The sequence below is a fragment of the Lolium rigidum genome, chromosome 7 (genome assembly GCF_022539505.1).
Source record: "Lolium rigidum isolate FL_2022 chromosome 7, APGP_CSIRO_Lrig_0.1, whole genome shotgun sequence".
In the NCBI taxonomy this organism is placed as follows: Eukaryota; Viridiplantae; Streptophyta; class Magnoliopsida; order Poales; family Poaceae; genus Lolium; species Lolium rigidum.
The window spans coordinates 202,575,478-202,591,929 of record NC_061514.1 but is presented as its reverse complement, the minus strand read 5'-3'; positions in this window follow the sequence as shown (position 1 = coordinate 202,591,929).

Genomic DNA, 16,452 nt, shown 5'->3' with positions numbered 1-16,452 from the left:
TCAAGATCATCTATCCGTAATTCTATATGTTGTGTTTGTCGGGATCCGATGGATAGAGAATACTATGTTATGTTAATTATCAAGTTATTACCTATGTGTTGTTTAAGATCTTGCATGCTCTCCGTTATTAGTAGAGGCTCGGCCAAGTTTTTGCTCTTAACTCCAAGAGGGAGTATTTATGCTCGATAGTGGGTTCATGCCTCCATTGAATCTGGGACAGTGCCAGAAGGTTCTAAGGTTGTGGATGTGTTGTTGCCACTAGTGATAAAACATTGATGCTATGTCTAAGGATGTAGTTATTGATTACATTACGCACCATACTTAATGCAATTGTCTGTTGTTTTGCAACTTAATACTGGAAGGGGTTCGGACGATAACCTCGAAGGTGGACTTTTTAGGCATAGATGCATGCTTGGATAGCGGTCTATGTACTTTGTCGTAATGCCCAATTAAATCTCACTATATTTATCATGACATGTATGTGCATTGTTATGCTCTCTCTATTTGTCAATTGCCCGACTGTAATTTGTTCACCCAACATGCTTTTATCTTATGGGAGAGACACCTCTAGTGAACTGTGGACCCCGGTCCTATTCTTTTATACTGAAATACAAATCTGCTTGCAATACTTGTTCTTTACTCGTTTTCTTGCAAACAATCATCTTCCACACAATACGGTTAATCCTTTGTTATAGCAAGCCGGTGAGATTGACAACCTCACTCGTTTCGTTGGGGCAAAGTACTTTGGTTGTGTTGTGCAGGTTCCACGTTGGCGCCGGAATCTCCGGTGTTGCGCCGCACTACATCCCGCCGCCATCAACCTTCAACGTGCTTCTTGACTCCCTACTGGTTCGATTAAACCTTGGTTTCTTACCGAGGGAAACTTGCCGCTGTGCGCATCACACCTTCCTCTTGGGGTTCCCAACGGACGTGTCAACTACACGCATCAAGCAAATTTACGGCGCCGTTGCCGGGGAGATCAAGACACGCTGCAAGGGGAGTCTCCACTTCCCAATCTCTTTACTTTGTTTTTGTCTTGCTTTATTTTATTTACTACTTTGTTTGCTGCATTATATCAAAACACAAAAAAATTAGTTGCTAGTGTTACTTTATTTACTATCTTGTTTGCTATATCAAAAACACAAAAAAAATTAGTTACTTGCATTTGCTTTACTTATTTCAACATGTTTCCTTTTAATTTTACCGTAAAAGACATACCGGTAGGACGTGGGTCTATAGTTGGGAGAAACAATATAGAAGAATTTTTCAATCATGATAGTACCGTTGAAGATTTTGAAGATAGACACTTGGTAGAACTTGCTCCTACTTATGAAATTGCTCGCTGTCTTGCTTTAGTTCGCATGTTGGAAACTAAATTTGTTAATCTCAATCCTATAATCCAACACATGTTTCTTACACTCGGTGATATGGAAGAAGGGGAAAAGAAAGATTTTGTTTTAGAAACCCTTCTTAGAGAATTTGGTGGTTTAGCAAGAGAGGCTAGAAAGGTCTTTAGTAAATATAAGATGCTTGGTTCTTATACCAATTTTGCTAGTATCCTTGAAAAGATGGACATGGAGAGAATAAGGTACACTAATAACATTAATGATGGTGGGGAGATCAAAGCACCAATACCATGTAAGCTCCTAGCAATGAATGAAGCGCTAGAAAATAACTATGCTTGGCTTGTTCCCGAAAATTTGTTTGATGAGAGTAGCAAGCCCAAGACTAATGAAAAGGGAGCCGCTGAAACTTATGTATCCAATATACTATGCATGGTTGAGAAAACTCCAAACCCCGCTGAAGATTCATCACCTCTCGATAACACTTGATATACACTTTCGCGCCTAGCTGAAAGGCGTTAAGAAAAGCGCTTATGGGAGACAACCCATGTTTTTACTACAGTATTTTTGTTTTATATTTGAGTCTTGGAAGTTGTTTACTACTGTAGCAACCTCTCCTTATCTTAGTTTTATGTTTTTTTGTGCCAAGTAAAGTCTTTGATAGTAAAGTGAATACTAGATTTGGATTACTGCGCAGAAACAGATTTCTTTGCTGTCACGAATCTGGGCCTAATTCTCTGTAGGTAACTCAGAAAATTAAGCCAATTTACGTGAGTGATCCTCAGATATGTACGCAAATTTCATTAAATTTGGGAATTTTCATTTGAGCAAGTGTGGTGCCTCAATAAAATCCATCTTTACGGACTGTTCTGTTTTGACAGATTCTGCCTTTTATTTCGCATTGCCTCTTTTGCTATGTTGGATGAATTTCTTTGATCCATTAATGTCCAGTAGCTTTATGCAATGTCCGGAAGTGTTAAGAATGATTGTGTCACCTCCGAACATGTTAATTTTTATTATCCACTAACCCTCTAATGAGTTGTTTCGAGTTTGGTGTGGAGGAAGTTTTCAAGGATCAAGAGAGGAGTATGATGCAATATGATCAAGGAGAGTGAAAGCTCTAAGCTTGGGGATGCCCCGGTGGTTCACCCCTGCATATTTTAAGAAGACTCAAGCGTCTAAGCTTGGGGATGCCCAAGGCATCCCCTTCTTCATCGACAACATTATCAGGTTCCTCCCCTGAAACTATATTTTTATTCCGTCACATCTTATGTGCTTTGCTTGGAGCGTCTGTTTGTTTTTGTTTTTGTTTTTGTTTTTGTTTAAATAAAATGGATCCTAGCATTCACTGTATGGGAGAGAGACACGCTCCGCTGTTGCATATGGACAAGTATGTCCTTAGGCTTTACTCATAATATTCATGGCGAAGTTTCTTCTTCGTTAAATTGTTATATGGTTGGAATTGGAAAATGCTACATGTAGTAATTCTAAAATGTCTTGGATAATTTGATACTTGGCAATTGTTGTGCTCATGTTTAACCTCTTGCATCATATACTTTGCACCCATTAATGAAGAAACACATAGAGCTTGCTAATTTGGTTTGCATATTTGGTCTCTCTAAAGTCTAGATAATTTCTAGTATTGAGTTTTGAACAACAAGGAAGACGGTGTAGAGTCTTATAATGTTTACAATATGTCTTTTATGTGAGTTTTGCTGCACCGTTCATCCTTGTGTTTGTTTCAAATAACCTTGCTAGCCTAAACCTTGTATCGAGAGGGATTACTTCTCATGCATCCAAAATCCTTGAGCCAACCACTATGCCATTTGTGTCCACCATACCTACCTACTACATGGTATTTCTCCGCCATTCCAAAGTAAATTGCTTGAGTGCTACCTTTAAAATTTCCATCATTCGCCTTTGCAATATATAGCTCATGGGACAAATAGCTTAAAAACTATTGTGGTATTGAATATGTACTTATGCACTTTATCTCTTATTAAGTTGCTTGTTGTGCGATAACCATGTTTCGGGGACGCCATCAACTATTCTTTGTTGAATATCATGTGAGTTGCTATGCATGTCCGTCTTGTCTGAAGTAAGAGAGATCTACCACCTTAATGGTTGGAGCATACATATTGTTAGAGAAGAACATTGGGCCGCTAACTAAAGCCATGATCCATGGTGGAAGTTTCAGTTTTGGACATATATCCTCAATCTCATATGAGAATAATAATTGTTGCCACATGCTTATGCATTAAAGAGGAGTCCATTATCTGTTGTCCATGTTGTCCCGGTATGGATGTATAAGTTGAGAATAATCAAAAGCGAGAAATCCAAAATGCGATCTTTCTCCTTAGACCTTTGTACAGGCGGCATGGAGGTACCCCATTGTGACACTTGGTTAAAACATGTGTATTGCGATGATCCGGTAGTCCAAGCTAATTAGGACAAGGTGCGGGCACTATTAGTATACTATGCATGAGGCTTGCAACTTGTAAGATATAATTTACATAACTCATATGCTTTATTACTACCGTTGACAAAATTGTTTCATGTTTTCAAAATAAAAGCTCTAGCACAAATATAGCAATCGATGCTTTCCTCTTTGAAGGACCTTTCTTTTACTTTTAATGTTGAGTCAGTTCACCTATTTCTCTCCACCTCAAGAAGCAAACACTTGTGTGAACTGTGCATTGATTCCTACATACTTGCATATTGCACTTGTTATATTACTCTATGTTGACAATTATCCATGAGATATGCATGTTATAAGTTGAAAGCAACCGCTGAAACTTAATCTTCCTTTGTGTTGCTTCAATACCTTTACTTTAATTTATTGCTTTATGAGTTAACTCTTATGCAAGACTTATTGATGCTTGTCTTGAAGTACTATTCATGAAAAGTCTTTGCTTTATGATTCACTTGTTTACTCATGTCATTACTATTGTTTTGATCGCTGCATTCATTACATATGTTTACAAATAGTATGATCAAGGTTATGATGGCATGTCACTTCAGAAATTATCTTTGTTATCGTTTTACTTGCTCGGGACAAGCAGAACTAAGCTTGGGGATGCTGATACGTCTCCGACGTATCGATAATTTCTTATGTTCCATGCCACATTATTGATGATATCTACATGTTTTATGCACACTTTATGTCATATTCGTGCATTTTCTCGGAACTAACCTATTAACAAGATGCCGAAGAGCCGATTCTGTTTTCTGCTGTTTTTGGTTTCAGAAATCCTAGTAAAGAAATATTCTCGGAATTGGACGAAATCAACGCCCAGGGTCCTATTTTGCCACGAAGCTTCCAGAAGACCGAAGGAGAGTCGAAGTGGGGCCACGAGGTGGCGACACACCAGGGCGGCGCGGCCCACGCCCTGGCCGCGCCGACCTATGGTGTGGGCCCCTCGTGCCGCCTCTTTACCTGCCCTTCCGCCTACAAATAGCCTCCGTCACGAAACCCCCAGTACCGAGAGCCACGATACGGAAAACCTTACTGAGACGCCGCCGCCGCCAATCCCATCTCGGGGGATTCTGGAGATCTCCTCCGGCACCCTGCCGGAGAGGGGATTCATCTCCCGGAGGACTCTTCACCGCCATGGTCGCCTCCGGAGTGATGAGTGAGTAGTTCACCCCTGGACTATGGGTCCATAGCGTAGCTAGATGGTTGTCTTCTCCTCATTGTGCTTCATTGTTGGATCTTGTGAGCTGCCTAACATGATCAAGATCATCTATCTGTAATTCTATATGTTGTGTTTGTCGGGATCCGATGGATAGAGCATACTATGTTATGTTAATTATCAAGTTATTACCTATGTGTTGTTTAAGATCTTGCATGCTCTCCGTTATTAGTAGAGGCTCTGACCAAGTTTTTGCTCTTAACTCCAAGAGGGAGTATTTATGCTCGATAGTGGGTTCATGCCTCCATTGAATCTGGGACAGTGCCAGAAGGTTCTAAGGTTGTGGATGTGCTGTTGCCACTAGGGATAAAACATTGATGCTATGTCTTAGGATGTAGTTATTGATTACATTACGCACCATACTTAATGCAATTGTCTGTTGTTTTGCAACTTAATACTGGAAGGGGTTCGGACGATAACCTGAAGGTGGACTTTTTAGGCATAGATGCATGCTGGATAGCGGTCTATGTACTTTGTCGTAATGCCCAATTAAATCTCACTATATTTATCATGACATGTATGTGCATTGTTATGCTCTCTCTATTTGTCAATTGCCCGACTGTAATTTGTTCACCCAACATGCTTTTATCTTATGGGAGAGACACCTCTAGTGAACTCGTGGACCCCGGTCCTATTCTTTTATACTCGAAATACAAATCTGCTGCAATACTTGTTCTTTACTCGTTTTCTTGCAAACAATCATCTTCCACACAATACGGTTAATCCTTTGTTACAGCAAGCCGGTGAGATTGACAACCTCACCGTTTCGTTGGGGCAAAGTACTTTGGTTGTGTTGTGCAGGTTCCACGTTGGCGTCGGAATCTCCGGTGTTGCGCCGCACTACATCCCGCCGCCATCAACCTTCAACGTGCTTCTTGACTCCTACTGGTTCGATTAAACCTTGGTTTCTTACTGAGGGAAACTTGCCGCTGTGCGCATCACACCTTCCTCTTGGGGTTCCCAACGGACGTGTCAACTACACGCATCACATATCAACAACAATCAACTAGGGAACCAAAAGGAACACTAGCAAGAGGGCCCTCAAACAAATGAGGGGGAAATGTAAAACGCTTCGGTGAGGATGTAGATCGGTGTCTTCTCCTTCGAATCTCCAAAGATCAAGAGCTTTGGTTGGGGGAGGAAGGAGATCTTGCAAATCTTGTGTTTCTTGAGGTGGCTCTAATGGAGGTGAAGCTTGGCAGATTTCTTGTGCAATGATTGAGCAAAGGAGGAAGGAAGAAGAAGAGGGGTATAAATACCCCTCCCCAAAATCCAGCCGTTGGGGCTTCCGGGGGGCGGGATATTCCGGCCTAAGTAAGGGCCGGATAATCCCCCCCCCCGGATAATCCGGCCTCAGGTACAAAACCGGGAGAATGTCCGGCCAAATATCCGGCATCTATGCAGACTTGCTTTTCTTCAGGTCCTTAGCCATTTTCGAGGGGGCCGGATATTTCGGAAATTTCCGGCCCGGATAATCCGGCTTTGGGACAAAACCGGGACAATATCCGGGCAAATGTCCGTCCCCTATCCAGAAGCATACTGAGCCACAAATCCTCAAGTCCTTAGCCAAAAACTGGGGGCCGGATATTTTGGAAATATCCGGCCCGGATTATCCGGCCTGATGATCTTTTTGCTGCTTCTTTTTGACAGAACTGACCACATCCAACACACATAAAAATGTATCTATATAATCCATATACCACTTAAACAAACATTAGTGTATCACATACATTGACATCAAACACACAAAACATAATATGAGAGATGTTCTTTCAATCTCCCCCTTTTTGGTGTTTGATGACAATATACGGATTTGCAAGAGAATCACTATAGAGACAAGCACGATGGCAAAACATAGAGGCACTCCCCCTACATGTGTGCATATAAGTAATTTGCATTTGAATACAAATACACAACACATAGGAGAGAGGTGCCTCAACACAAGAGGTATCCAACATGAGCTCTAACAAGAGACATAGACATATATGAAGTTGAGATAGGATGCTAGAAATCATACCCATGTGTAGATATATAATATGGAAATATAGCATCACACATAATATAATAGCCTTGATCTCAACATATAGAAATCCGAAAACCATAACAATGTCTCACACCACATAGCACATAGTTTTAAACGGAACACAAGCAAACCAAATAGTTCAAATAAGAGGGAACACAAGCAATAGAAGAAAGATAAACGCATATGCTTGTGCCCAAACCATGCAAATCCCCGAGAGTCCTAATAGAACACTTCTCCCCCTTTGGCATCGAGACGCCAAAAAGGGGACAAGCGCGATGCTACTCGCCCCATGGGGATCACTCGGAGGCATCTTCGTCATCGGACCGGAACGCCGCTTCCTCATCTTCATCTTCAGTGTCAAGGGCATCCGGAGAGCGGTGAGTGAGGTTGGAACTTTGAATGCAATCATCAAGATCACTCCATGGAACCTGTGCAGAATGCCACCCACTGTAACCTGGGTGAACTGGAGGCTGAGGCGGGGGTCCTTGCTCACCACTGAGCTTGTGCAGAATAACCGCCTGAGTATGCTTAACCGCATAACGCTCTCGGCTGGCCGCATAGTTCTCCTTATGGATCTCAATGTTCATGCAAAGGATGTGACGCTGAAACCAACTAAGTCTGCTCATTTGTTTCTTCATAGCCGGGAGGTCAGGATGGCGAGCAGGAGCAAAACCACTAGAACGAGCATCACCCATGAAGGAGTCAGGTGCAGGTGCAGCAGAAGAGGTTGGCTTAACCTTGTAAGCCTTCTTGACAGTGTGCTTCATCAATGGGTACCCGCTCAAGTCTTCACCATCCAAGGCCACAGAGTTGTTGATGAGGAGCTGAATATATGGTGCATCAGGTATGGTGGTCCGGGAGACCATGGCATCATGAATCTCATTGAAGATGAAGTCCATGACATCAATAGTGTAGTTACATTCCTCATTAACATCACGAGCACACCTAAAGCTGAGGTGCATAAGATCCACAAGTGTTCCCCGGAGTGCATCATTGTTACCACCACTTGGAGAGATGGTGGCCCGAAAGAACCTGAGTACCTGACCATAGATGGGAAGCAGCCCCTTGGAAGAACCAACTTTTCCAGCTGAGGTATAGAGATCAAACAGCACACTCTTATCTGCCCTCTGTGGTCCATGGAGACGACGACCTCCTCCTGCAGGAACTCCAAGAATACCAGCAAATCGGCGCAAGGTGGCCCTACAGTGAGTGGAGCCAGTCATCCATTCCATAGTGCGGTCCTCATCTTTCTGGATGGCCAAAGTGGCAAAGAATTGCTTCACCAACTCTGGACTATAGTCACATTGAATCTTCATGATATCCTTCAAGCCCATCCTGCCGCCTACCCGGATCGCATCTTCAAAATGATTGTTGACCGCCGTAAGGTCCACATCGATAGCTTGCATGGGTCTCAGATTCTTCATGGGCTCATAAATGTCCTTGTAGATGAACTCCTGCTCCATGCACCAGTATTTCCAGCCCTCTGTCTCTTCATCCCTTGGGAGGTCTTCATACCAGTTCTTCATGCGTATAGCGGAATAAGAGACAGGGTCCATGGTCTTGTAGTTTTCCCTTGAAGCCTTGTTCTTCTGCCTAGATGCTGAGGACTTGCGAGGAGCGTTGGGCGCGAACTCATCACTTGACCGATCACCCCTTGGGCGTCTCCGAGCACCCCGAGAAACACGACCTGTGAATACCAAAGACGGATAGCAAAGAGAAGATAATGCTCATAAGTCATGTATGATACAGTAATGTACTCTAGAAACATACTATAAGTCGGTACAAGTCTAGACACGATAGATTGAAACAGAACTGCAGCGGCGATGAAGCTCCAGGCCGGATAATCCGGTGTCCCCTGGGGGCGGATAATCCGGCCAGGCAGGTGATACGTCTCCGACGTATCGATAATTTCTTATGTTCCATGCCACATTATTGATGATATCTACATGTTTTATACACATTATATGTCGTATTTATGCATTTTCCGGCACTAACCTATTAACGAGATGCCGAAGAGCCGATTCTTGTTTTCTCGCTGTTTTTGGTTTCGAAATCCTAGTAAAGAAATATTCTCGGAATTGGACGAAATCAACGCCCGCAGTCCTATTTTGCCACGAAGCTTCCGGAAGACCGAGGGAGAGTCGAAGTGGGGCCACGAGGTGGCGACACACCGGGCGGCGCGGCCCAAGCCCCGGCCGCGCCGGCCCGTGGTGTCGGCCCCTCGTGCCGCCTCTTTACCTCGCCCTTCCGCCTACAAATAGCCGTCGTCGCGAAACCCCCGCACCGAGAGCCACGATACGGAAAACCTTACCGAGACGCCGCCGCCAATCCCGTCTCGGGGATTCCGGAGATCACCTCCGGCACCTCGCCGGAGAGGGGAATCATCTCCCGGAGGTCTCTTCACCGCCATGGTCGCCTCCGGCGTGATGAGTGAGTAGTTCACCCCTGGACTATGGGTCCATAGCAGTAGCTAGATGGTTGTCTTCTCCTCATGTGCTTCATTGTCGGATCTTGTGAGCTGCCTAACATAATCAAGATCATCTATCTGTAATTCTATATGTTGTGTTTGTCGGGATCCGATGGATAGAGAATACTATGTTATGTTGATTATCAATCTATTACCTATGTGTTGTTTATGATCTTGCATGCTCTCCATTATTAGTAGAGGCTCCGGCCAAGTTTTTGCTCTTAACTCCAAGAGGGAGTATTTATGCTCGATAGTGGGTTCATGCCTCCATTAAATGCGGGACAGATGACGAGAAAGTTCTAAGGTTGTGGATGTGTTGTTGCCACTAGGGATAAAACATTGATGCTATGTCCGAGGATGTAGTTATTGATTAAATTACGCACCATACTTAATGCAATTGTCTGTTGTTTTACAACTTAATACTGGAAGGGGTTCGGATGATCAAGACACGCTGCATGGGGAGTCTCCACAATCCAATCTCTTTACTTTGTTTTTGTCTTGCTTTATTTTATTTACTACTTTGTTTGCTGCATTATATCAAAACACAAAAAAATTAGTTGCTAGCTTTACTTTATTTACTGTCTTGCACTCTATATCGAAAAAACACAAAAAAATTAGTTACTTGCATTTATTTTATCTAGTTTGCTTTATTTACTACTGTTAAAATGGCCACTCCTGAAAATACTAAGTTGTGTGACTTCACAACCACAAATAATAATGATTTCTTATGCACGCCTATTGCTCCACTCGCTACTACAGCAGAATTCTTTGAAATTAAACCTGCTTTACTGAATCTTGTTATGCGAGAGCAATTTACTGGTGTTAGTTGTTGCTGCCCATCTCAATAATTTTGTTGAATTGTGTGAAATGCAAAAGTATAAAGATGTAGATGGTGACATTATAAAATTAAAATTGTTTCCTTTCTCATTAAGAGGAAGAGCTAAAGATTGGTTGCTATCTCTCGCCTAAGAATAGTATTGATTCATGGACTAAATGCAAAGATGCTTTTATTGGTAGATATTATCCCCTCGCTAAAATTATATCTTTGAGAAGTAGCATAATGAATTTTAAACAATTAGATAATGAACATGTTGCTCAAGCTTGGGAAAGAATGAAATCTTTGGTTAAAAATTGCCCAACCCATGGATCGACTACTTGGATGATCATCCAAACCTTTTATGCAGGATCGAACTTTTCTTCGCGGAACCTATTGGATTCAGCTGCTGGAGGTACCTTTATGTCCATCACTCTTGGTGAAGCAACAAAGCTCCTTGATAATATGATGATTAATTACTCCGAATGGCACACGGAAAAGCTCCACAAGGTAAGAAGGTAAATTCTGTCGAAGAAACCTCTTCCTTGAGTGATAAGATCGATGCTATTATGTCTATGCTTGTGAATGATAGGACTAATGTTGATCCTAATAATGTTCCGTTAGCTTCATTGGTTGCCCAAGAAGAACATGTTGATGTGAACTTCATTAAAAATAATAATTTCAACAACAATGCTTATCGGAACAATTCTAGTAATAACTATAGGCCATATCCTTATAATAATGGTAACGGTTATGCTAATTCTTATGGGAATTCTTACAACAATAATAGGAACACACCCCCTGGACTTGAAGCTATGCTTAAAGAATTTATTAGTACACAAACTGCTTTTAACAAATCTGTTGAGGAAAAGCTCAATAAAATTGATATTCTCGCTTCTATGGTTGATAGTTGTTGGAGATATGCCCAAGAGGCAATAATAAAAGTGGTTATTATATATCTTTATGTTTATGATAAATGTTTATATACCATGCTATAATTGTATTAACCGAAACATTGATACATGTGTGATATGTAAACAACAAAGAGTCCCTAGTATGCCTCTTAACTAGCTTGTTGATTAATGGATGATTAGTTTCATAATCATGAACATTGGATGTTATTAATAACAAGGTTATATCATTGTATGAATGATGTAATGGACACACCCAATTAAGCGTAGCATAAGATCTCGTCATTAAGTTATTTTCTATAAGCTTTCAATACATAGTTACCTAGTCCTTATGACCATGAGATCATGTAAATCACTTATACCGGAAAGGTACTTTGATTACACCAAACGCCACTGCGTAAATGGGTGGTTATAAAGGTGGGATTAAGTATCCGGAAAGTATGAGTTGAGGCATATGGATCAACAAGTGGGATTTGTCCATCCCGATGACGGATAGATATACTCTGGGCCCTCTCGGTGGAATGTCGTCTAATGTCTTGCAAGCATATGAATAAGTTCATAAGAGACCACATACCACGGTACGAGTAAAGAGTACTTGTCAGGAGACGAGGTTGAACAAGGTATAGAGTGATACCGAAGATCAAACCTCGGACAAGTAAAATATCGCGTGACAAAGTGAATTGGTATTGTATGTAAATGGTTCATTCGATCACTAAAGTCATCGTTGAATATGTGGGAGCCATTATGGATCTCCAGATCCCGCTATTGGTTATTGGTCGGAGTGAGTACTCAACCATGTCCGCATAGTTCACGAACCGTAGGGTAACACACTTAAAGTTGGATGTTGAAATGGTAGTACTTGAATATGGAATGGAGTTCGAATATTTTTTCGGAGTCCCGGATGAGATCCCGGACATCACGAGGAGTTCTGGAATGGTCCGGAGAATAAGATTCATATATAGGATGTCATTTTATGTGAATTAAAATGTCGCGGAAGGTTCTATGGAAGGTTCTAGAAGGTTCTAGAAAAGTCCGGAAGAAACCACCAAGGAAGGTGGAGTCCACATGGGACTCCACCTCCATGGCTGGCCAACCCTAGTGGGGGAGGAGTCCCAAGTGGACTCCCCCTTAGGGGGCCGGCCACTCCCCCATATGGGAGGTGGAACTCCCACCTTTGGTGGGAGTCCTAGCTTGGCTAGGTTTCCCTCCTTATGGAAGGTTTTTGGTTCGGGTCTTATTCGAAGACTTGGAGACCAACTCTTGGGGATCCACCTATATAATGAGGGGCCAAGGGAGGGGCCGGCCACCCCAAGACCACAACCTGGCCGCCCCTTGAGTGGCCGGCCACCCCTCCCAAACCCTAGCCGCCCCTCTCCTCCATAGCTCCCGCGTGCTTTAGCGAAGCTCCGCCGGAGTTCTCCACCACCACCGACACCACGCCGTCGTGCTGTCGGATTCAAGAGGAGCTACTACTTCCGCTGCCCGCTGGAACGGGAGGTGTACGTCGTCTTCATCAACAACCGAACGTGTGACCGAGTACGGAGGTGCTGCCCGTTCGTGGCGCCGGAACCGATCGTGATCAAGATCTTCTACGCGCTTTTGCAAGCGGCAAGTGAACGTCTACCGCAGCAACAAGAGCCTCATCTTGTAGGCTTTGGAATCTCTTCAAGGGTGAGACTCGATACCCCCTCGTTGCTACCGTCTTCTAGATTGCATCTTGGCTTGGATTGCGTGTTCGCGGTAGGAAATTTTTTGTTTTCTATGCAACGTTATCCTACAATAGTCTTGCCTCTGATGTTGATCTTTTGAAATCGAAAGTTATGCCTAATAGGGATTATGAAAATAAAATTGTTACTACAGCAAATGCCATCCAACTTAGAATTAATGAGAATATAAGATTGATGGCCGAATTGCATGCTAGGTGGGAAAGAGAAGAAAATGAAAAACTAGCTAAAGAGAAAAATGTAGCTAAAGTTTGGACTATTACCACCACTAGTAATGCTAATGATTCACATGTTGCTGCACCTCCTACTATCAATGATAAAATAATTGGTGTTGGCAATGTTACTACTCCTAGTGCAAAGCGTGCAAAATTGCCCGAAACTGCTAAAACTGCTGAAACTGCTCGTGATAAAACCGCTGAAATTTTTTCCAACATTGGGGATGATGATCCCATTGCTTTAGATTGTAATGGTTTGGATTTTGATGATTGCCACATCTCTGAAGTTATAAAGTTCTTACAAAAACTTGCTAAGAGTCCTAATGCTAGTGCTATAAATTTAGCCTTTACAAAACATATTACAAATGCTCTCATAAAAGCTAGAGAAGAGAAACTAAAACTTTAAACTTCTATTCCTAGAAAGCTAGAGGATGGTTGGGATCCCATCATTAATATGAAGGTCAATAACTTTTATTGTAATGCTTCATGTGATCTTGGTGCAAGTATTTCCGTTATGCCTATGAAAATCTATAATATGCTTGACTTGCCACCACTGAAGAAATGTTATTTGGATGTTAATCTTGTTGATAATGCTATAAAGAAACCTTTGGGGAAAGTTGATAATGTTCGCATTACCGTTAACAATAACCTTGTCCCCGTTGATTTTGTAGTCTTAGATATTGAATGCAATGCATCTTGCCCCATTATATTGGGAAGACCTTTTCTTCGAACTGTTGGTGCTACCATTGATATGAAGGAAGGTAATATTAAATATCAATTTCCTCTCAAGAAAGGTATGGAACACTTCCCTAGAAAGAGAATGAAGTTACCTTTTGATTCTATCATTAGAACAAATTATGATGTTGATGCTTCATCTCTTGATAATACTTGATATACACTTTCTGCGCCTAGCTGAAAGGCGTTAAAGAAAAGCGCTTATGGGAGACAACCCATGTTTTTACTACAGTATTTTTGTTTTATATTTGAGTCTTGGAAGTTGTTTACTACTGTAGCAACCTCTCCTTATCTTAGTTTTGTGTTTTGTTGTGCCAAGTAAAGTCTTTGATAGTAAAGTGAATACTAGATTTGGATTACCGAGCGATTCATGATTTCTTTGTCTGTCACGAATTTCGACCTTCCTCCTCGTAGGTAGCTCAGAAAATTAAGCCAATTTACGTGCGTGATCCTCAGATATGTATGCAACTTTCAATCAATTTGGGCATTTTCATTTGAGCAAGTCTGGTGCCTCAATAAAATCCATCTTTACGGACTGTTCTGTTTTGACTGATTCTGCCTTTTTATTTCGCATTGCCTCTTTTGCTATGTTGGATGAATTTCTTTGATCCATTAATGTCCAGTAGCTTTATGCAATGTCCAGAAGTGTTAAGAATGATTGTGTCACCTCTGAACATGTTAATTTTTATTGTACACTAACCCTCTAATGAGTTGTTTCGAGTTTGATGTGGAGGAAGTTTTCAAGGATCAAGAGAGGAGAATGATGCAATATGATCAAGGAGAGTGAAAGCTCTAAGCTTGGGTATGCCCCGGTGGTTCACCCCTGCATATTCTAAGAAGACTCAAGCGTCTAAGCTTGGGGATGCCCAAGGCATCCCCTTCTTCATCGACAATATTATCAGGTTCCTCCCCGAAACTATATTTTTATTCCGTCACATCTTATGTACTTTGCTTGGAGCGTCGGTTTGTTTTTGTTTTTGTTTTTGTTTGAATAAAATGGATCCTAGCATTCATTGTGTGGGAGAGAGACACGCTCCGTTGTTGCATATGGACAAGTATGTCCTTAGGCTTTACTCATAGTATTCATGGCGAAGGTTGAATCTTCTTCGTTAAATTGTTGTATGGTTGGAATCGGGAAATGCTACATGTAGTAATTCTAAAATGTCTTGAATAATTTGATACTTGGCAATTGTTGTGCTCATGTTTAAGCTCTTGCATCATATACTTTGCACCCATTAATGAAGAAACACCTAGAGCTTGCTAATTTGGTTTGCATATTTGGTCTCTCTAAAGTCTAGATAATTTCTAGTATTGAGTTTTGAACAACAAGGAAGACGGTGTAGAGTCTTATAATGTTTACAATATGTCTTTTATGTGAGTTTTGCTGCACCGGTTCATCCTTGTGTTTGTTTCAAATAACCTTGCTAGCCTAAACCTTGTATCGAGAGGGAATACTTCTCATGCATCCAAAATCCTTGAGCCAACCACTATGCCATTTGTGTCCACCATACCTACCTACTACATGGTATTTCTCCGCCATTCCAAAGTAAATTTCTTGAGTGCTACCTTTAAAATTTCCATCATTCGCCTTTGCAATATATAGCTCATGGGACAAATAGCTTAAAAACTATTGTGGTATTGAATATGTACTTATGCACTTTATCTCTTATTAAGTTGCTTGTTGTGCGATAACCATGCTCCTGGGGACGCCATCAACTACTCTTTATTGAATATCATGTGAGTTGCTATGCATGTCCGTCTTGTCTGAAGTAAGAGAGATCTACCACCTTAATGGTTGGAGCATGCATATTGTTAGAGAAGAACATTGGGCCGCTAACTAAAACCATGAATCATGGTGGAAGTTTCAGCTTTGGACATATATCCTCAATCTCATATGAGAACACTAATTGTTGCCACATGCTTATGCATTAAAGAGGAGTCCATTATCTGTTGTCCATGTTGTCCCGGTATGGATGTCTAAGTTCAGAATAATCAAAAGCGAGAAATCCAAAATGCGAGCTTTCTCCTTAGACCTTTGTACAGGCGGCATGGAGGTACCCCTTTGTGAAACTTGGTTAAAACATGTGTATTGCGATGATCCGGTAGTCCAAGCTAATTAGGACAAGGTGCGGGCACTATTAGTATACTATGCATGAGGCTTGCAACTTGTAAGATATAATTTACATGATACATGTGCTTTATTACTACCGTTGACAAAATTGTTTCTTGTTTTCAAAATAAAAGCTCTAGCACAAATATAGCAATCGATGCTTTTCCTCTGCGAAGGACCTTTCTTTTACTTTTATGTTGAGTCAGTTCACCTATCTCTCTCCACCTCAAGAAGCAAACACTTGTGTGAACTGTGTATTGATTCCTACATACTTGCATATTGCACTTGTTATATTACTCTATGTTGACAATTATCCATGAGATATACATGTTATAAGTTGAAAGCAACCACTGAAACTTAATCTTCCTTTGTGTTGCTTCAATACCCTAACTTTGATTTATTGCTTTATGAGTTAACT